The sequence below is a fragment of the Bos javanicus genome, chromosome 12 (genome assembly GCF_032452875.1).
Source record: "Bos javanicus breed banteng chromosome 12, ARS-OSU_banteng_1.0, whole genome shotgun sequence".
NCBI classification, from domain to species: Eukaryota; Metazoa; Chordata; class Mammalia; order Artiodactyla; family Bovidae; genus Bos; species Bos javanicus.
Genome location: NC_083879.1, coordinates 62,116,650 through 62,134,301, shown reverse-complemented (window position 1 = coordinate 62,134,301; position 17,652 = coordinate 62,116,650). Strand labels below are relative to the sequence as shown.

Here is a 17,652-nt window from a genome sequence, read left to right as displayed (position 1 = left end):
GGCTCTCTAATTTCCTGGTTTCATCTCCTGGCTCATGACATGCTTTCCTACATACGGTTCCCAGTGCCAGCAAAACCTTTCCCTTCCTTTCATCCCTTCAGATAGCCAAGTCATCTCCTTCCCTTTTCTTCATAGACTTCCTTGACCTCCGTAGCTAAATAAAGTTTTCTATGCATCCCTCCATCTTAACTATTTTCTCCTTCATAGCACTGATTTGCAGCTCATTATAACATTTACTAAAATTCCACTTGTATGTTTTTTAGTGCTAATTTCTTCTTGCAAAAAATAATGTGCTCCCACACGCCAAACAATGCCTGTACTTGATGCTCATGTGTGTGTATGTTTAGTGGTTCAGTCATGCCCAACTCTTTGTGACTCCAAGGACTGTGACCCACCAGGCTCCTCTGTCCATGAAATTTCCCAGGGAAAAATAATACAGTGAGTTGCCATTTCCTCCTCCAGGGGATCTTTCCAACCAAGCGATCAAACCCTTCTCTCTTGCTTGGCAGATAGATTCTTTTCCACTGAGTCATCTGGGATATTTGTGAAAATGGATTATTGTGTTATTATTATTGTTGTTTTTCTATTTATCATACAAAAGGCCTAAATGAGCTCTGAAGTTTTAATAGAAGCAAATATGGAAAACTATTTACTTACAGCCATTATGAACAAGCTTTTTTCTATTAACAAGACCTAGGTTTAACATGCTTGGCATGACTTGGGACAGATTTAATTAACATAATCCTTGGCTTTTTCATTTGTTAAAAGGGAATATAACAATACTTGACCAAGTAATTGCTGAGTATTAAATAAAATATTTAAAGAGCCTAGGGTTTGAAGTCCATATGGTACTCTGAGATTATGCTTAAAATTCCTCCTTCTCCAAACACACAGAAATTGAGATTGAAAACTGGAAATTAATGTAGATTATATACCTGTGATACAAATTTATGACTAAAGAGCTCTGGTCACCAGGAAAAGTACTGAAATGCAATCCAGGGTGTAAGCTAAAGTCATGGAAGTACTGGTTGGTGGGACAGAAGCAGGTAGGTAGCTTGGAGTTTACTGCTGCAAGAAAATAGACATCAAAAATCCCCCAATGTTTGTGAAAGGGAAGAAAACCACTCTCACTGTCAGAAAGTTGCTGCCAGAAAACTAGGTTTCTTATGTGTAGGAGGGCTGCTGAGTAAAGATGAGACATAAAGTCTATGCCTGGTCCACAGCTTTCATCTGGGGTAGTTGCAGGAAGCAGCAAAAGCAGGAGATTCACTACAGACTATTGGTTCCATCAGTGATTAAATGTGCAAGTATCTCCTGTACCATTGTCTTTTCATAGCCGTGTTAGAGTCTAGATTGTAGATAGCACAAAGATGACTCTAATGCATGAACGCAGACAAGAAAAAAATTTTTAGAAGACCCTAGCCCTCAAGTTGGATCAAAAAATGTGTCCAAAGTCCAAGTTGAAAACTAACAGTGGAAAATGCAATCAAGGTATGAAGCAGGGAGCACAAACCCAGTGCTCTGGGACAACCTAGACAGGTGGGATGGGGTGGGAGGTGGGAGACAGGTTCAAGAGGGAGGGGACATATATATACCTATTGCTGATTCATGTTGATGTATGGCAGAAACCAACACCATATTGTAAAGCAATTATCCTCCAATTAAAAATAAATTTTAATAACATTAAGTAAAGACAATATCATTATTAAGAGATGAATTCATTTCTGATAAAAGCAAATTAGAACAATATTAAGATGACTCCAATATGAATATGTCTATGAAATTCAAAGTCCAACAGATATAAGAATTACTGAGAGATTTTGTTAATATGTAGAATTGGAGCTAGTAAATCTAGTTCAGGGCCTGGGATTTTGCATTTTTTACAAGCTCCCAGGTGATACTGTCTCTGATAATTAGAGAATCATACTTTCCATAGCAAATCCTCTGAGTATAGCAACAGATAAATGTAAGAAGAAACAAATAAGAAATTCTGGAAATCAAAATAAAAGATGGTGATAATGAGTAATTCAAAAAACAAGGAAGCTCCAGACTGGACAAAGACAATATTTGTATTGAAGCATTCAGAGGAGATTCAGCCCATCATGACAAGTGTTAGAAGAAAAAAGAAAACAGAGGAATTAACAGATATGCTTGCCTGCTAAGTCTCTTCAGCTGTGTCCAGATTTTTGTGACCCTATGGATTATAGACTGCCAGACTCCTCTGTCCATGGGATTCTCCAGGCAAGAATACTGGAGTGGGTTGCCATGCCCTTCTGCAGGGGATCTTCCAGACCCAGGGATCGGACCTGCATCTCTTATGACTTCTGCATTGGCAGGTGGGTTCTTTACCACTAGTGCCACCTGGGAACCCCAACAGACATGAAGGATGTATTAAGGACACTCTTACCTAGATTATCATTGAGAAATAGAGTGAGAAAGGCAAGGAGAAAATCCTTCCTGAGGAGGAAAAAGGGATCACCTTTAACACCAGCAGACTTAACCTCAGCAAGAGGTGCCAGAAGGAGGGAAGGAGAATGACTCCAAAGCACTGAAGCAAAGGAAACATATTCTGACAACTTTGTGATCAGATAAATTTCATTCACCTATGAAAATCTTGGAGAAGTAAATGGCAACCCACTCCAGTATTCACGACTGGTAAATCCCAGGGATAGAGGAGCCTGGCGGGCTACAGTTCATGGAGTCACAGAGTCAGACATGACTGAAGCGTCTAAGCATGCAAGCATGAAAATCAAAGACTTTTAAAGTTATATAAAATCTAAGGAGGATAGTAATGCCTATGGATCCACCCACAATGACATAATTACATAAGGACTTACTTCAGGAAGAGAAGAAAAAGAAGACAGAATGAAGGAGTCAGAAAAACGAAGACAGAAATCAAGGAAGTGGTGAAATACAACAGTAAGTGAATCTATCTGTCTCTCCAACTATTATGGTTAGTTCTATGTGTCAACTTGAATGGGCAACAGGATACTCAGATACTTGTTATTGTTGTTTAGCTGCTAAGTCATGTTCGACTCTTTGTGATGGGATTTCCAGGCAAGAATACTGGAGTGAGTTGCCATTTCCTTCTCCAGGGAGATCTTCCTGACCCAGGGATCAAACCCAAGTCTCATGTCTCCTGCAGTGAATGGTGGGTTCTTTACCATTGAGCCCCCAAGGACATCCTACTCAGATATTTGGTTAAACATTATGCTAGGTGTGTCTGTGAGTGTGTTTCTGGATGAGATTAATATTTGAATCTGTAGACTGAATAAAGCAGATTGCCTTCTGCAGTGTAGGTAGGCCACATCCAATCTATTGAAGGCCTAAATAGAACAAAAAGGGGAGCAAGAGAGAATTCACTCTCTCTGCCTATCTTTTTGCATGGACATCAGCTCTCCAGGCTTAGGCCTTGGAGTCTGCCTGGAACTACAAGGTCAACTCTCCTAGTTCTCATGCTTCTGAACTCAGACTGTAAGAGTACCATGTGCTCTGCTGGGGAGCCAGGTTGCTGATTGCAGATCTCAGAATTCTTGGCTTCCACAATAGTATGAGTCAATTCCTTAAAATAAATCTATTTATGTTTATATTATTGATTCTGTTTCTCCAGAGAACCTTAATCATTTGTCTATCCCATTAGCTATCATCTAGCTAGTGACTTACTGTTATATCAGTTTATTTATAAGAATGAAAACTGAACAAAATAAATGTCATAGTTTAAGGGAATCATAACAAGTGAGATGGAAAGTGCTATTCTGTGCTTAGTGAAATCTTTTCAGGTGTGGGTTTGATTTATGGTTAAATATAACCTTTAAACCATATTTAAAGGTTAAATATATGCCAATTAATATAAAAAACTTACACTTTAAATATGTCTATTAAGCTCAAAATTAGCAAAAGAAAAATTAAAGACATATTCATCATTTCAATAAGAAAAAGGAAAGGAGAAAATTAAAATGACATAATAAATAGAAACCCACAGAGACCAGACATAAATCCAAATATTATCATTATGAAAATGGAATGTGATTATCTTACTAACAAATACTATCAGGTTTTATTTTAAAATACTATCTACTATTTGGAGAGACATAAAATGTAGGAGCATAAAGCTGAATACATAGATATGTCAGAGAAAGAAATGAGACAAAGATTGAAACACAGAGAACATTAATCTAAAAATATTAATCATAATCAAAATGGAATGACATTATCCTAAGGATGTTATATAAATAGCATAACTACAACCTCAACAATACACCAAAGATAGATGACATCATTAATGCATAAGAATATAACAACATAGTTTTAAAATATTTAAAGCAAAATACTACAAAAACTAAAAATAAAATTTTAACCTATCCAGTCTAAGAGGTGGATGTTGATCCTTACACACATAATAAGGACATAAATTCTTTTCAAGGACATATGAAGTGAAGTGAAGTGAAAGTCGCTCAGTCATGTTTGACTCTTTTGTGACCACATGGACTATAAAATCCATGGAATTCTCTAGGCCAGAATACTGGAGTGGGTAGCCTTTCTCTTCTCCAGGGGATCTTCTCAACCAAGGGATAGGACTCAGGTTTCCCAAATTGCAGGCAGATTCTTTACCAGCTGAGCCACGAGGGAAGCCCAAGATACTGGAGTGGGTAGCCTATCTCTTCAGCGGGTCTTCCCGATCTGGGAATTGAACCGGGGTCTCCTGCATTGCTGGTGGATTCTTTACCAACTGAGCTATAAAGGAAGCCATATAGAATATATTTAAAGTAGATAATAATGTATTGATGAAGTTTTAAAAATAAAAAATCTGATATTATGGAAATCACAGTGTAATTCAATCTAAACATTAAAACAAGCAAACAAACCCAGAAAACAACAAACATCCAAATGAAAAGTATAGAGCACATGTGTAAATGATAAGAGATAAATAGGAAATTGGGTTTCCCAAGTGGTGCTAGTAGTAAAGAACCTGCCTGCCAATGCAAGAGGTGTAAGAGATGAGGGTTTCATCCCTGGGTCAGGAAGATCCCTTGGAAGAGGAAATGGCTACATACTTCAATATTTTTGCTTGGAGAATCCCAGAGACAGAAGAGCCTGATGGGTTACAGTCCATAGAGTTGCAGAGAGTCAGACATGACTGAAGCGACTTAGCATGCAGGCACGCAAACAGAAAATCACATGAAAAATTGCATGCTGTTTAGAGCAGGATAAAAATGAAAGTAATAGATATAACAACTTGTCAGATGTGGTCAAAGTGGTGATTAGAGGCAAATTATAATGGAGGGTGTATGAATTAAATAATAAGAAAGGATGAAATTACATTAATTAAAATTTTTCACTCAAGAAAATAGGAAAAAAGTACAGAGTAAATAGAAAAGTAGGAGAAAGAAATTCTTAAGAATCAGACATTAATAAAACAAGTATTAAGTCATGGAGAAAGGCACTAAATAGATAATAAAACAAAAAACTGATTCTTTAAGAGTAAAAATACAAGACTATCTATTAGGAGAATCTAGGGAATTAAGAAAAGGGAAAAAAGCACAGAGAAGGTAAATTAATATTAAAATAGAAAAGATAAATTAGTAGAAGATGTTTAAAAATCTTCAGACTTGTGAAAACATTAATGACAATATATTTGAAAAAGAGTAATATAGATGATATTTTAGAAACAAATATTTTAAACTAATATTTATTACATATCATTAATATAAAATTGTGAATCAGTGGCCAGAAAAAACTTTCTATAAAAAGTTTCAGAAAAGAAAAGAAGGCTCAAATAGGTTTGGACTGAGTGACTAACATTTAACACACTTATGTTTGGAGCAGACTTAACAAGCCTTTCAGGAAAGAAATAATCCTTATCTTACAAAAGATTGTCAGAGAATTAAAAAGAGAAAAAAGAACTCCCCAACATATTTTACCAGTTCTGTGACCTCAATTATAAAACTGCACACAAAAAAAATACAAAAAAAAAAAAAAACTGTTAGAAGAAACTCACTTATACATGTAAGTGCAGAAAGCATAAATACAGTGTCACCAAATTGAAACCTGCAATGTATGTATATAAACTATATCACATTTGAATTTGTTTTGTTCCAGCAATAGAAAAAGGGTTTTAGCATCAGAAAGTATAAAACGGTGTTTATATATTTTAAGAAATAAGTTCATAAGTTCATCTCAGTTTCACGAAGGCTATAGCCTCCCCGATATCCATAGCTCTTCTTCTTGAGCTATATTTCAGTCCTTAATAGGAAGTGCCATCAATTACTATGTCAATATTCTTTCAAACTTTTATTTTAAAAATTGTGTATGTGTGCACTTAGTCGCTCAGTTGTGTCTGACTCTTCACGACTCCATGGACTGTAGCCCAACAGGCTCCTCTGGCCGTGGAGATTCTCTAGGCAAGACTACTGGAGTGGGTTCCTGTGCCTTCTTCCAGGGGATCTTCCCAACCCAGGGACTGAACCCAGTTCTCCCACATTGCAGACGGATTCTTTACTGTCTGAGCCACCAGGGAAGCCCCAGATTGTACACTCATGCTGATAATTTCTTGGGTATTTGTAGATTTATATTTGTATTTATTTAAAATTTCATGGAATTTCCATGAAAGTTCAAGGTTTCTCATTTATAAATGAGAAACTTATTACTCTTGAAATAAGAAGACATCATTTGGGAGGAATATTGTAAAATAACCTTGTATGTTCATAATCATGATATAACTGTTTTGTGAACAAATCAAAACCATCTTTCAAATGAAAGAATGCATTGTAATTGTCATATTTACTCAACTATGACCTTGTGAAACTAGGACTCTCTTGTGCACCTGACATCAAGGAGTAGCATTTGGTTTCTCCCAATGTCTTCATAGTCATTCCAGTGTTAAAGATATCTGTTAAATATGTTATTTTTCACACATTCAGTAACATTTCAGAGTGTTCAAGAGCTTTTGAAATTGTTAAATATATATGGTCAAAATTGTGAGATTCTCTGTAATTCATGGTAGTGAGACAGCCTTCTAGAAATAGCATTTTTATATTAGAAAAAATAACTGATACTTCTGTTCAATTATTGAAGCCTATTGTACAGAAACCACATGATGGAAATTATTAATAATTGTATATTGTACTTGTATAGTGTATTGATGTTTTATAAGTTCTTTTTAAAATTTAAATATTGTTGACATAAAATCCTAAGTACTTTTTATATATGATCTTATTTTTAGCTCCTTTTAGTAAATTAAAATATCAATCAATTTAAGTATGTCTCAGTCATTTCTTGCTAGGATATAATAAACACACTCATTTATCTTATGAATAAATTATACTGGAATGTTTTCTTTTATTCAATGTGGCAATGTTTTTAAAAATTTCATGTTATATATCAATTTCAGTTCCTGTTAAAATCTTCCTGTAGCACCAGGTTTTGGATGACAATGTCCTTTTCTTATAGTTGTTTGCTCTTATCTACTGTGAAGAAATTCTTTTATTTTCTCTTCTTTAAAGTTTGTTTTATATCTCTTTGTCAAATATGTCAGCCATTTATTTGCCGCATATAAATTTGAAAGAAACAATAAAAACAATTCTTGCCTTTAGTGGCTTGAATTAAAGTGAAAATTACAAGTTTTCCTAATTTTACCCTTAGATTTAGTCCAACGATAGCCTTTTAAAAATTAACCTCACTCTATTACATTTAATGTAAAACTGCTTTTTAGAGAGATCTTTATAAAGATAGTTAAATTATTATTTTTTAAAAATATATGAAAATTTTTGGATAAAAATGTATTTTTAAATTATAGGTATACACTTGACCTATATTCTTATGTTATACTCAAGTATTGCACTTAATCATTACCAAATGTTGACATTTAATATTAAAATATTAAAAAGGGGAGGAAAAAATTTATTTATATAATAATGCTGGTTAAAAACTTAGAGAAAATGATAGAAATAGAAAAAATCAACAGTTAACCACTATAATAGTAGTGACTGACTAGGCAAAATGTCAAAAGTTAATGAGAAATCTTTATATTATAAATGTTAGGATATAACTGTCTAAAATTATTTTTCACAGATCACTAATTAATGGAAAAAGAAGCAAAAACTTAATTTTACAGTGGAAATAACTGTCAAATACTATCTTAAGTAAATGACCAAACTTAATATCACCAATTATGGGACTATTAAATAACTACTAATATTATTTGTTCTTCTTAAACATAATGTTTTTATTGCAATAAAGAGTTATGGATTTTTTCTCTAAATGATTAATTTTCATGAATTTTTACCCAAACACATATAAGACATAAAATGATATCAAAACAGTGCTTATTTCTAATGCAATGGAGTATTTTTCTTCAACAGTAAAGCATAGTTTTTTAAAAATGAACAGGAAAATAAGCTTTTTTTTTTCTTTCTATATAATGATTTATTTCATATCCTGATAGAGAAAATTGCAAGTTATGGTCACAAATACTAGTAATAAGCTTTTGTACTTTATACAACTGTGGGAAAAGTAATATTTTCTAAGGTCAACTATGGAACTTATAGATATTTACAAAATAGATAAAGAGATGTTGAAAATGTGTCTGGTTTAGCCTGTGAAAATCTCTGAATTTTTTATACTAAAACACTCTGTTAGGCTTTAATTCTCAGTCCTGTGGGATTGATGTGTCTCTACACGATCACTGTTTAGTCTCTAAGTCCTCTTTGTGACCCCTTCAACTGTAGCCTGCCAGTGTTCTCTGTGGGATTTTCCAGGCAAGAATACTGGAATAGGTTGCTGTTTCCTTCTCCAGGGATCTGCCTAAGTAGGGATTGAACCCACATCTCCTATATTGGTAGGCAGATTCTCTACCACTGAGTCCCCTGGGGAGCCCAAACAAACATTACTACAATTAAAATTTAATTAACAGATTTAAAAATTATCACCTGACTTGTAGAAAACAGTGTGTTGGAAACTTTCTTCCTATTTTAAAGCTTCATAGTCTAGTAGCTTGATTAAGACAAACTTGCCAGTTTTACATATGCGATCAGGGTTAATAAAAAAAAGCTGATTTCCCCTCCAGATCTATTGATTCATAATATCTGTTGTCATTAGAGTATCCAAAATTTGTATAGAAAGATGTGCTGTGCTGTGCTTAGTTGCTCAGTTGTGTCTGACTCTTTATGAACCCATTGACTACTGCCCGCCAGGATCCTCTGTCCATGAGGATTCTCCAAATAAGAATACTGGAGTGGGTTGCCATGGCCTCTTCCAGGGGATCTTCCCAATCCAGGGATTGAACCCAAGTCTGCCACACTGCAGGCAGATTCTTTACTGACTGAGCCACCAAGCCCAAGAATACTGGAGTCGGTAACCTATTTCTTCTCTAGGGGATCTTCCCTACTCAGGAACCAAACTGGGGTCTGCTTCAGTCATGTCTGACTCTGTGCGACCCCAGAGATGGCAGCCTACCAGGCTTTTCCGTCCCTGGGATTCTCCAGGCAAGAACACTGGAGTGGGTTGCCATTTCCTTCTCCAGTGCATGAGAGTAAAAAGTGAAAGTGAAGTTGCTCAGTTGTGTCTGACTCTTCGCAATCCCATGGACTACAGCCCACCAGGCTCCTCCATCCATGGGATTTTCCAAGCAAGAGTACTGGAATGGGGTGCCATTGCCTTCTCCGTCCTACAATGCAGATGGATTCTTTACCAGCTAAGCTACCAGAGATGCCCCATGGAAAGATGGTACTTGATCTCACATTTTGGTTTGACCCAGAAGGACATGAAATGGTTAATTTGAAAATCCCAACTTTTTGTTACCAATTGATGATTTAAAAAAAAAAAATGAGTTCAGAGCACCTATGCCTAGTGATATAGCCTGGAAAGATTAATAAACAAAGAGAAAGAGAATTTTGACATTTCTTAATGATAAATTGCATCATATTCCCATAGCAGGAGCTATATATAGATTAAAAATATATTTCTCTCTTACTGTTACTTATATGGCAGTGCATCTGAAGCCAGGTATTTTTGCTCTAATGTTTGTGTCTGTATGGTTATTTGACCTAATTGCCTAATCTCCAAAAATGTCATAAAGCACCTGAGCTATCTCGCAGAATAGTCTTTAAAAAGATAGTACTTGGAATGCCCTCACCCATCCTGAAAGGCTCTGTGCTTCTTTAAGAGCCAAGTCCTGGCTAGTGCTACTGTATCTCTATTGTATAATGTGTTATTCTTGAGTGTATATTTCAGATTTTCTGAATCAGGGGATCAAGACTGAGGTAAGAGAAAGCCATGTTGGATTAGGGATAGATTTCTCCTTAAAGGAGAACCATGATAAATATCCATTTGTTTGAAAAAGGATGCAGTCAGATGGGAGGGAGAGGACTCTTGTCAACATGGTGGGCTGAACTAATGGGGGTGGGTCCCCACATTAAGAAATATGTAAATTCTAGTTGCATATAATTAAGCTCAGAGGACTTCTCAGTGGCTCAGTGGTAGAGTCCTCCTGCCAGTGCAGGAGACCCAGGAGACCTGGTTTCAATCCCTGGATTGGGAAGATCCCCTGGAGAAGGAAATGGCAACCCACTCGAGTATTCTAGGATGGGAAATCCCAAGAACAGAGGAACCTGTTGGGCTACAGTCCATATCATCACAAAGTATCAGACACTACAAATTAAGCTCAAGAAATGTAAAGAAAATCAATTCTAACTTACAAGTTAAAAGAGGATAAAGTAAAACTGCAACTAGGAAGTAAGGTTAACCATTTCAGGTGACATCAAAAGGTGATACATAAGTTAAGTTCCAGTAAGAAAATGGCCATGACATAGACCATCACATTCAGCTACTGGGAAATGAAACCAATAATTTTGCATTAAATCAACATTGAGGAAATACTGCCTCATCTTTGAAATGATCCTATAGGTTTTTATTGCAATGTCTTAGATATGAAGCAAGGAAGCAAGATGCCTATAAATTATCAATGAGTATTAGAAATTCCATGTCAAAAATTAATTTTAAAAGTGTTTTGAATTTAGATAACCCATATAATTATAAAGCATGAAATTTTTTATAGAAAGTCTTTTCATTTCAGGGTTATTAAACCAAAAACCAATTTTCACAATACCTATGAAATAATTGACAAAGAACTAAAGATAGTAGAGGACTATGAAAAAGCATGTCTATACTGTTCTAAGTGAGAAATGGACTAGAAACTGTGAGAATAAAGGATATTATATAAAAATAGCAGGCAAACAAAATACTAGAAATCTTGTAAACAAAAATGTAGTCCTTGAATTAAACAAAAAAGCAAACAAATAGACGAATGAAACCAATGATGAGACATAACCTTGGAGAGAGTCAATAAACTGGAGGTAAAATATAGATATAGAAGAAAGAAAAACAAGTCTAGAAACTGGGGTTTCACAGCACAATCATTGTTAAAGTCTTAGTGTATTTGCATTTTTCATGAACTACAATGGAATTTAGAACAGTACTATTAATTGTTTTTCTCTTATAACTGAATTTTTCTGTAGTGTTCTCACCACTTCAGAAATTGTACATATCAATTTCTAACACACATAACATACATGCAGTACTTAACATTGCATAAGTTATTGTGGACATTTATTGTGACATAAAATAATTTGAGTCCGGCACTTTGAAATCTCCACTGATGTCTTTTTAGACATGTTGAGAGGGTTCTCAATGTATCTATTCTGAATGGACTTGCTTACCATGGAGACAGATGTTGGGAAGAAGTGCATGGAATTCAAAATAGCAGATGCCTGAAGTGATGTCAAATAAATCCTAGTATTCCACAGTAGGCTTTATGGAAAAGTGTTAGTCACTCAGTTATGTCTGACTCTTTTTCAACCCCATGGAACTGTAGCCCACCAGGCTTCACAGTCCATGGAATTCTCCAGGCAACAGGATCAGAGTGGGTAGCCATTCCCTTCTCCAGGGCATCTTCCTAACTCAGGGACTAAACCCAGGTCTCCTGCATTGCAGGCAGATTCTTTACCATCTGAGCCACCTGGGAAACTTTATGGGAAGATGATCTTAAAAAGATGACTAAGGAAAAGAACTTTGGTTGAAGAATGAGTTCCAGAAAAAGATGTAGAGCTGTATTGAAGCTTAACAGATAAAATCTTCATATAATACTGAGTTCTTATGAGTATTTTATTCTTAGCATTTGACATAAGCATTGAAGAATGCGTTGAATGTTGACAAAAAGAGAAAGCAAAACAAACCAGATTGTATGCAAAATAAAGAAGGACATATCATGAGCAATGGCAAGCTTGAACTAGAAAAGAGTGCACATGTTCTTTAACCAATAAATAGATGAATGCACATTTAATGTGGAGATATAATCAGATAGTTAGAAATAAGAAGTAGAGCTTGAAGGGAAATTTAAGAACTATAGAGGGGTTTCCTGGTGGCTCAGCTGGTAAAGAATCTGTCTGCAGTGCAGGAGACCTGGATTTGATCCCAGGGTTGGAAAGATTCCCTGGAGAAAGGAAAGGCTACTCACTCCAGTATTCTGGCCTAGAGAATACTAGGAGTATTCTATACATGGATTGTATAGTCCATGGGGTTGCAAAGAGTTGGACACAGCTGAGTGACTTTCACTTTCACTCTTCATAAAACATAAATTACATGTATACCTGTGGTGGATTCATTTTGATATTTGGCAAAACTAATACAATTATGTAAAGTTTAAAAATAAAATAAAATTTAAAAAAAATAAAAATAAAAATCATTAAAAAAAAAAAAAAAAGAAAAGTAGGCAGTTAAGGAAATACAGAGCTTGCTAAAATGAAGGCAAGATATCATGAAAAAGAGAAGATGAGTTAGAGAATTAAATCTTACTTCCCTGGTGGCTCAGATTGTAAAGACTCTGCCTGCAATGTGGGAGACCTGGATTTCAATCCCTGTGTTGGGAAGATCCCCTAAGGAGGGCATGGCAACCCACTCCAGTATTCTTGCTTGGAGAATCCCCACGAACAGAGAAACTTGGTGGGCTACAGTCTATGGGGTTGCAAAGAGTTGGACACGACTGAGCGACTAGGCACAGCACAGCAGAAGAGAATACTCAAGCTGGGAGTATTGTTGTCCAATACTAAGCTATTGTAAGACAGAAGAATGAAATAATTGAAGAGTGTTTGGGGGAAGGTATTTAAGTAAGGCATAACGTGTAATCGAATTATTAGATGACCTTTATCGGTGCATGTTAGCATGATAGTGGCATTTCAGTTTTTAAAGTGTTGTGCTACTTATCCCAAAATACATTCCTCAAGTCATCCTGGCTGCACCTATCTTCTGGTGAAGCTACAAAATATAGTTATTTCACTTGAGGACTTCTTGATACTGCAGCCTAAACTTCAATTAAGATAAAGCAGAAATTATAATATAAACATAATATGCGACCTTGATTTCTGGTCAGGTGGGATGGACCCATAAACTTGGAAAGTTGGTGACCCTTGTAATGTCATCACAGTTGGTAAAGTCATATTTGAAAACTTGTAAAGCAGAACACATGGTTCTTGAGCCTGTATCTCTGGGGGAAATAGTTGTAAAAAGCCATAATATGAATTCTGATCCTTACTTATTTTTATGCAATTTATTAAAATAAAGTAGTAACTCCAAGCAATACTTTACTTACTTTCAAAACAAGATTTTACTTACTTTATGGGCACACTTTCTGGGCTGCATACCTATGAACTACTTTTCTCATCTTCACACTTATAGCCAGGTATGGCTCTGTAGGTTAAGTGTTCACCAGGGAAATATGAACAGAAGTGAGGGATGCTTGTTCAAAAGGAGACTTCTTACCCTTGTCTTCCTTTCTTCCCTTTTGCAGATTGAAATGTCCATTGTGATGGAAGTACAACATCAAACCATGCTGATGAGGCCAATAGCTATGGAAATGATGGAGCATGAAATAAGAAAACAAATCCCTGGGGTGGTGGAGGGCGGGGGGGGGAATCACAGAACAAAGCTGCTCCATGTACCTAGACTCTTTGGGCTTTTAAGTGGTTCTGTGTATATGAAAGAACTTTCAATCTAATTTAAGTTCTTGCTTAATTTAAGCCTTTGGCAACAAAAGTCCCTCTAGTCACAGCTATGGTTTTTCAAGTAGTCATATATGAATGTGAGAGTTGGACTATAAAGAAAGCTGAGCACTGAAGAACTGATGCATTTGAACTGTGGTGTTGGAGAAGACTCTTGAGAGTCCCTTGGACTGCAAGGAGATCCAACCAGTCTATTCTGAAGGAAATCAGTCCTGAATACTTATTGGAAGGACTGATGCTGAAGCTGAAGCTTCAATACTTTGGCCACGTGATGCAAAGAAGTGACTCACTAGAAAAGACCCTGATGCTGGGAAAGATTAAAGGCGGGAGGAGAAGGGGATGACAGAGGATGAGATGGTTGGATGGCATCACTGACTCGATGGACATGAGTTTGAGTAAGGTCCAGGAGTTGGTGATGAACAGGGAAGCCTGGTGTGCTGCAGTCCATGGGTCACAAAGAGCCAGACACAACTTAGTGACTGAACTGAACTGAACTGAACCAAAGCCCCTTGCATTTTGTCAGCAGTGTACCCTGTATCTTAATAAAACTTTAGAAGAATATGGGTTGATTGCTACTTAAAGTGGATGCGTAAATTGAGTTTTTATAATTTAAAAATTGACTCATTTATAGAGTGGAAAGAGACAGATGGATTGTTAGAAATAACTAACTTAATATCTTGTCATAGTTTCTTACATGCTTAGGAAGTAAAATATTAATCACAATTTTAAGAGGAACATTTACAGTCATGAAACTTTATCATAGATATCTTCTCCAACTGTCAGAAAAATATGTATATAATATGTATATGTAAAATACTATATGAGCTTCCCAGATGGCTCAGTGGGTAAAGAATCCACCACAATGGAGGAGAGGCAGGAGACACAGGTTTAATCCCTGGGTCAGGAAGATCCCTTGGAGGAAGGCATGGTAACCACTCCAGTATTCTTGCCTGAAAGATCCCATGGACAGAGGACCCTGGAGAGCTACAGTCCATAGGGTTGCAGAGTTGGATAGGACTGAGCATGCACACACACACACACATTTATAGTATATACAGTAAAACACTAGACAGAAAAATATTGCATATTACTCTCTATGTATTCAAAAGTATTTCATGTATATCCATATAGTACTCTCCACACATTCAGAGGATTGAATTTCCACAATTCACAGAACAGAACTTTCTAGGTGTTCTATAATTAGGTAGAAAATAGTTACTTATAAGAAAACATCCAGAAATGTATCATTAACTCTCTGAATGTGTGAATGAATCTGACATTTCCCAGGAGCTAATGAGATACATGCTCACTAACTTGTCAAGCATTCTTTTTTGGAAATCTTAAAAAGAAAAGTCTTCTAAATCTGAGTCATTAAGGTGATACCAAGTCAAAATACACCAAAAAATGAGAATTAGATTTCTGTTCTCTAACAGCGTTTCATGTGGAAAAGCAAGGTGTCTACTGAATTGGATAGATTTGACTTAGAATCCTGATCCTGTGGATGACTCGTTGTCATCTTAAAAAATTTGTTCCATTTCTTGGAGTCCTGTGCATGGTGAAAACTTAGAAGTCAGAACACCCAAGACTTAGTCCCTGCTATTGCCAATGTTGTGACTGCTTTTGCTTTCCCCTTCCTTTCTTTTGCATTCTCTCCATTTTATTTTGTAACCATACTTTTAGAATGCAAAATCCAGTGTCCTAATTATCAGCTCAGATTTAGACCACTTTATCTCCTAATGCTTAAAGTGTTTTAGTCCCACACAACTAATTATAGGCAGTGGAGTGCTGCTGGATTCAAATTCATCTTGGATCTATCCCTTTAAGCAAGTATTTTGATGTGCATGCAGATATTAAACTGTTTGCACTTGTAAAAATAAGCCTAAAAAACTTTCATTCATTATCTTCACTTTTTTGAACTATTCATGTATTTTTCTCATTTATCAATCATATTTTTCTTCATTTTTGTTTTTAAGATAGCATCTTTTCTCTAAAAATCATCTTTTATCAATTATGTTGTGAATATTTTCTCCCAGATTATAATTTACCCTTTAATTTTTTAAGGATGCATTTAATAAATACTTATTCTTTAGCGCATTTGTATTTATACAAACTTTTCTTCTAAGACTAGCACTGTGTCTTGTTTAAGAAATTCTATTCTTTTCCCAAGATAATAAAATGCTTCCCTAAACATTATTTTGAAATTATTAAAACTTTTTCTGCCACATTTAAACCTTTAATCTTTTGAGGTTTGAATATTGCCTTTGATATAAGGAAGGATTTTATCATACCTAATGATTCTCCTCTATTAGATAATAATGCCTTTAGGTCTCTCAATTTCTTTAATTTGTGACTGTCATTTTACCTGTCATAATTTTAAATTAAATTTACAGGAATAAACACAATTTAATCATAAATTGTTCCAGAGCTAGTGGCTTTTTATTTGCTAAGTTTCCATTTAAGATGTTTTCATCTGTATTTATTTCAGACTGGTCTCTATCATTTCCATGTCTTTTTAAGCTCATATTACAGGATTAAATATATTCTAAAAGTTCCCAAATTATGAATATACAGCTCAGTGAATTTGTCCAAAGTAAATATACTCATGTATCTTGGATCAAGAAATAGAATACTATAAACATCCCCAAAGCTTTCCTTGTGATTCTTTGAAATCATCATCTTGTATTCAGAGTTCTGAATACCTTTAATCACAAATTTAAATAAATTGTAATTAAAATTAAAGCATTGATATACATAACAATTTGAATAAACTTGAGAAATTATACTTTATGTAAAAAGCCAATCTCAGAAGATACATACTACATGATCTCATTTATTTAACATTCATGAAATAACATATTTATAGAGATGGAGAACAGATTACCATGTTAGTGATTGCCAGATTAGAGATTTGAGGGATAGCATGTCAGTTCAGTTCAGTTCAGTCTCTCAGTCATGTCCATCAAGAAATAACATATTTGTAGAGATGGAGAACAGATTATCATGTTAGTGGCTGCCAGATTAGAGATTTGAGGGATAGCATGTAAATCTACATAAAACAATGTATGTGCTAAAGTTGATTAAATCTACACATGCACACACACACACATACAGATATGAGTGCATTTATAACTAGTGTAATCTGAATAATTCATGTTGGTTTTAGCAATGTCAGTTTCCTGGTTGTAATGCTATACTATAGCTATGCAAGATGTTAATAGAGGGGAAGCTAAGTGAAGAGGGGAAGCTAAGTGAAGAGTGGAAAGTAAATGCCTACATTTCTTTGCAGTATTCTATGGATACATAATTATTTTAAAATAAAACAAAAATATTTTAAAAAGCACAATTTTGAGTGCTTTATTTTATTTGTTTAAACAGCACACATAGATAAGAAAAACACTATCTATAGTTTCCTAAATATGTGCTCGTGCTCATTTGCTAAGTTGTGTCTAACTCTGTGTGCATGGACTGTAGCCCACAAGACTCTTCTGTCCATGGGATTTCCCAGGCACGGATACTAAAGTGGGTTGCCATTCCCTCCTCCAGGGGATCTTCCCAATTCAGGGATCCAACCTGTGTCTTCTGCAAGTCTCCTACATTGCAG

At 35.4% G+C, this 17,652-nt stretch overlaps 1 long non-coding RNA gene across 1 annotated transcript in view; it reads left to right on the top strand.

The window, feature by feature from the left end:
• Positions 1-17,394, top strand: part of LOC133258518 (uncharacterized) — a 176,755-nt gene extending 159,361 nt beyond the window's left edge. Inside the window, exon 2 of the long non-coding RNA XR_009740064.1 lies at positions 13,841-17,394. This is a non-coding gene — a long non-coding RNA (uncharacterized LOC133258518). The remainder of the gene's footprint in view (positions 1-13,840) is intronic.
• Positions 17,395-17,652: the final 258 nt, after the last annotated feature.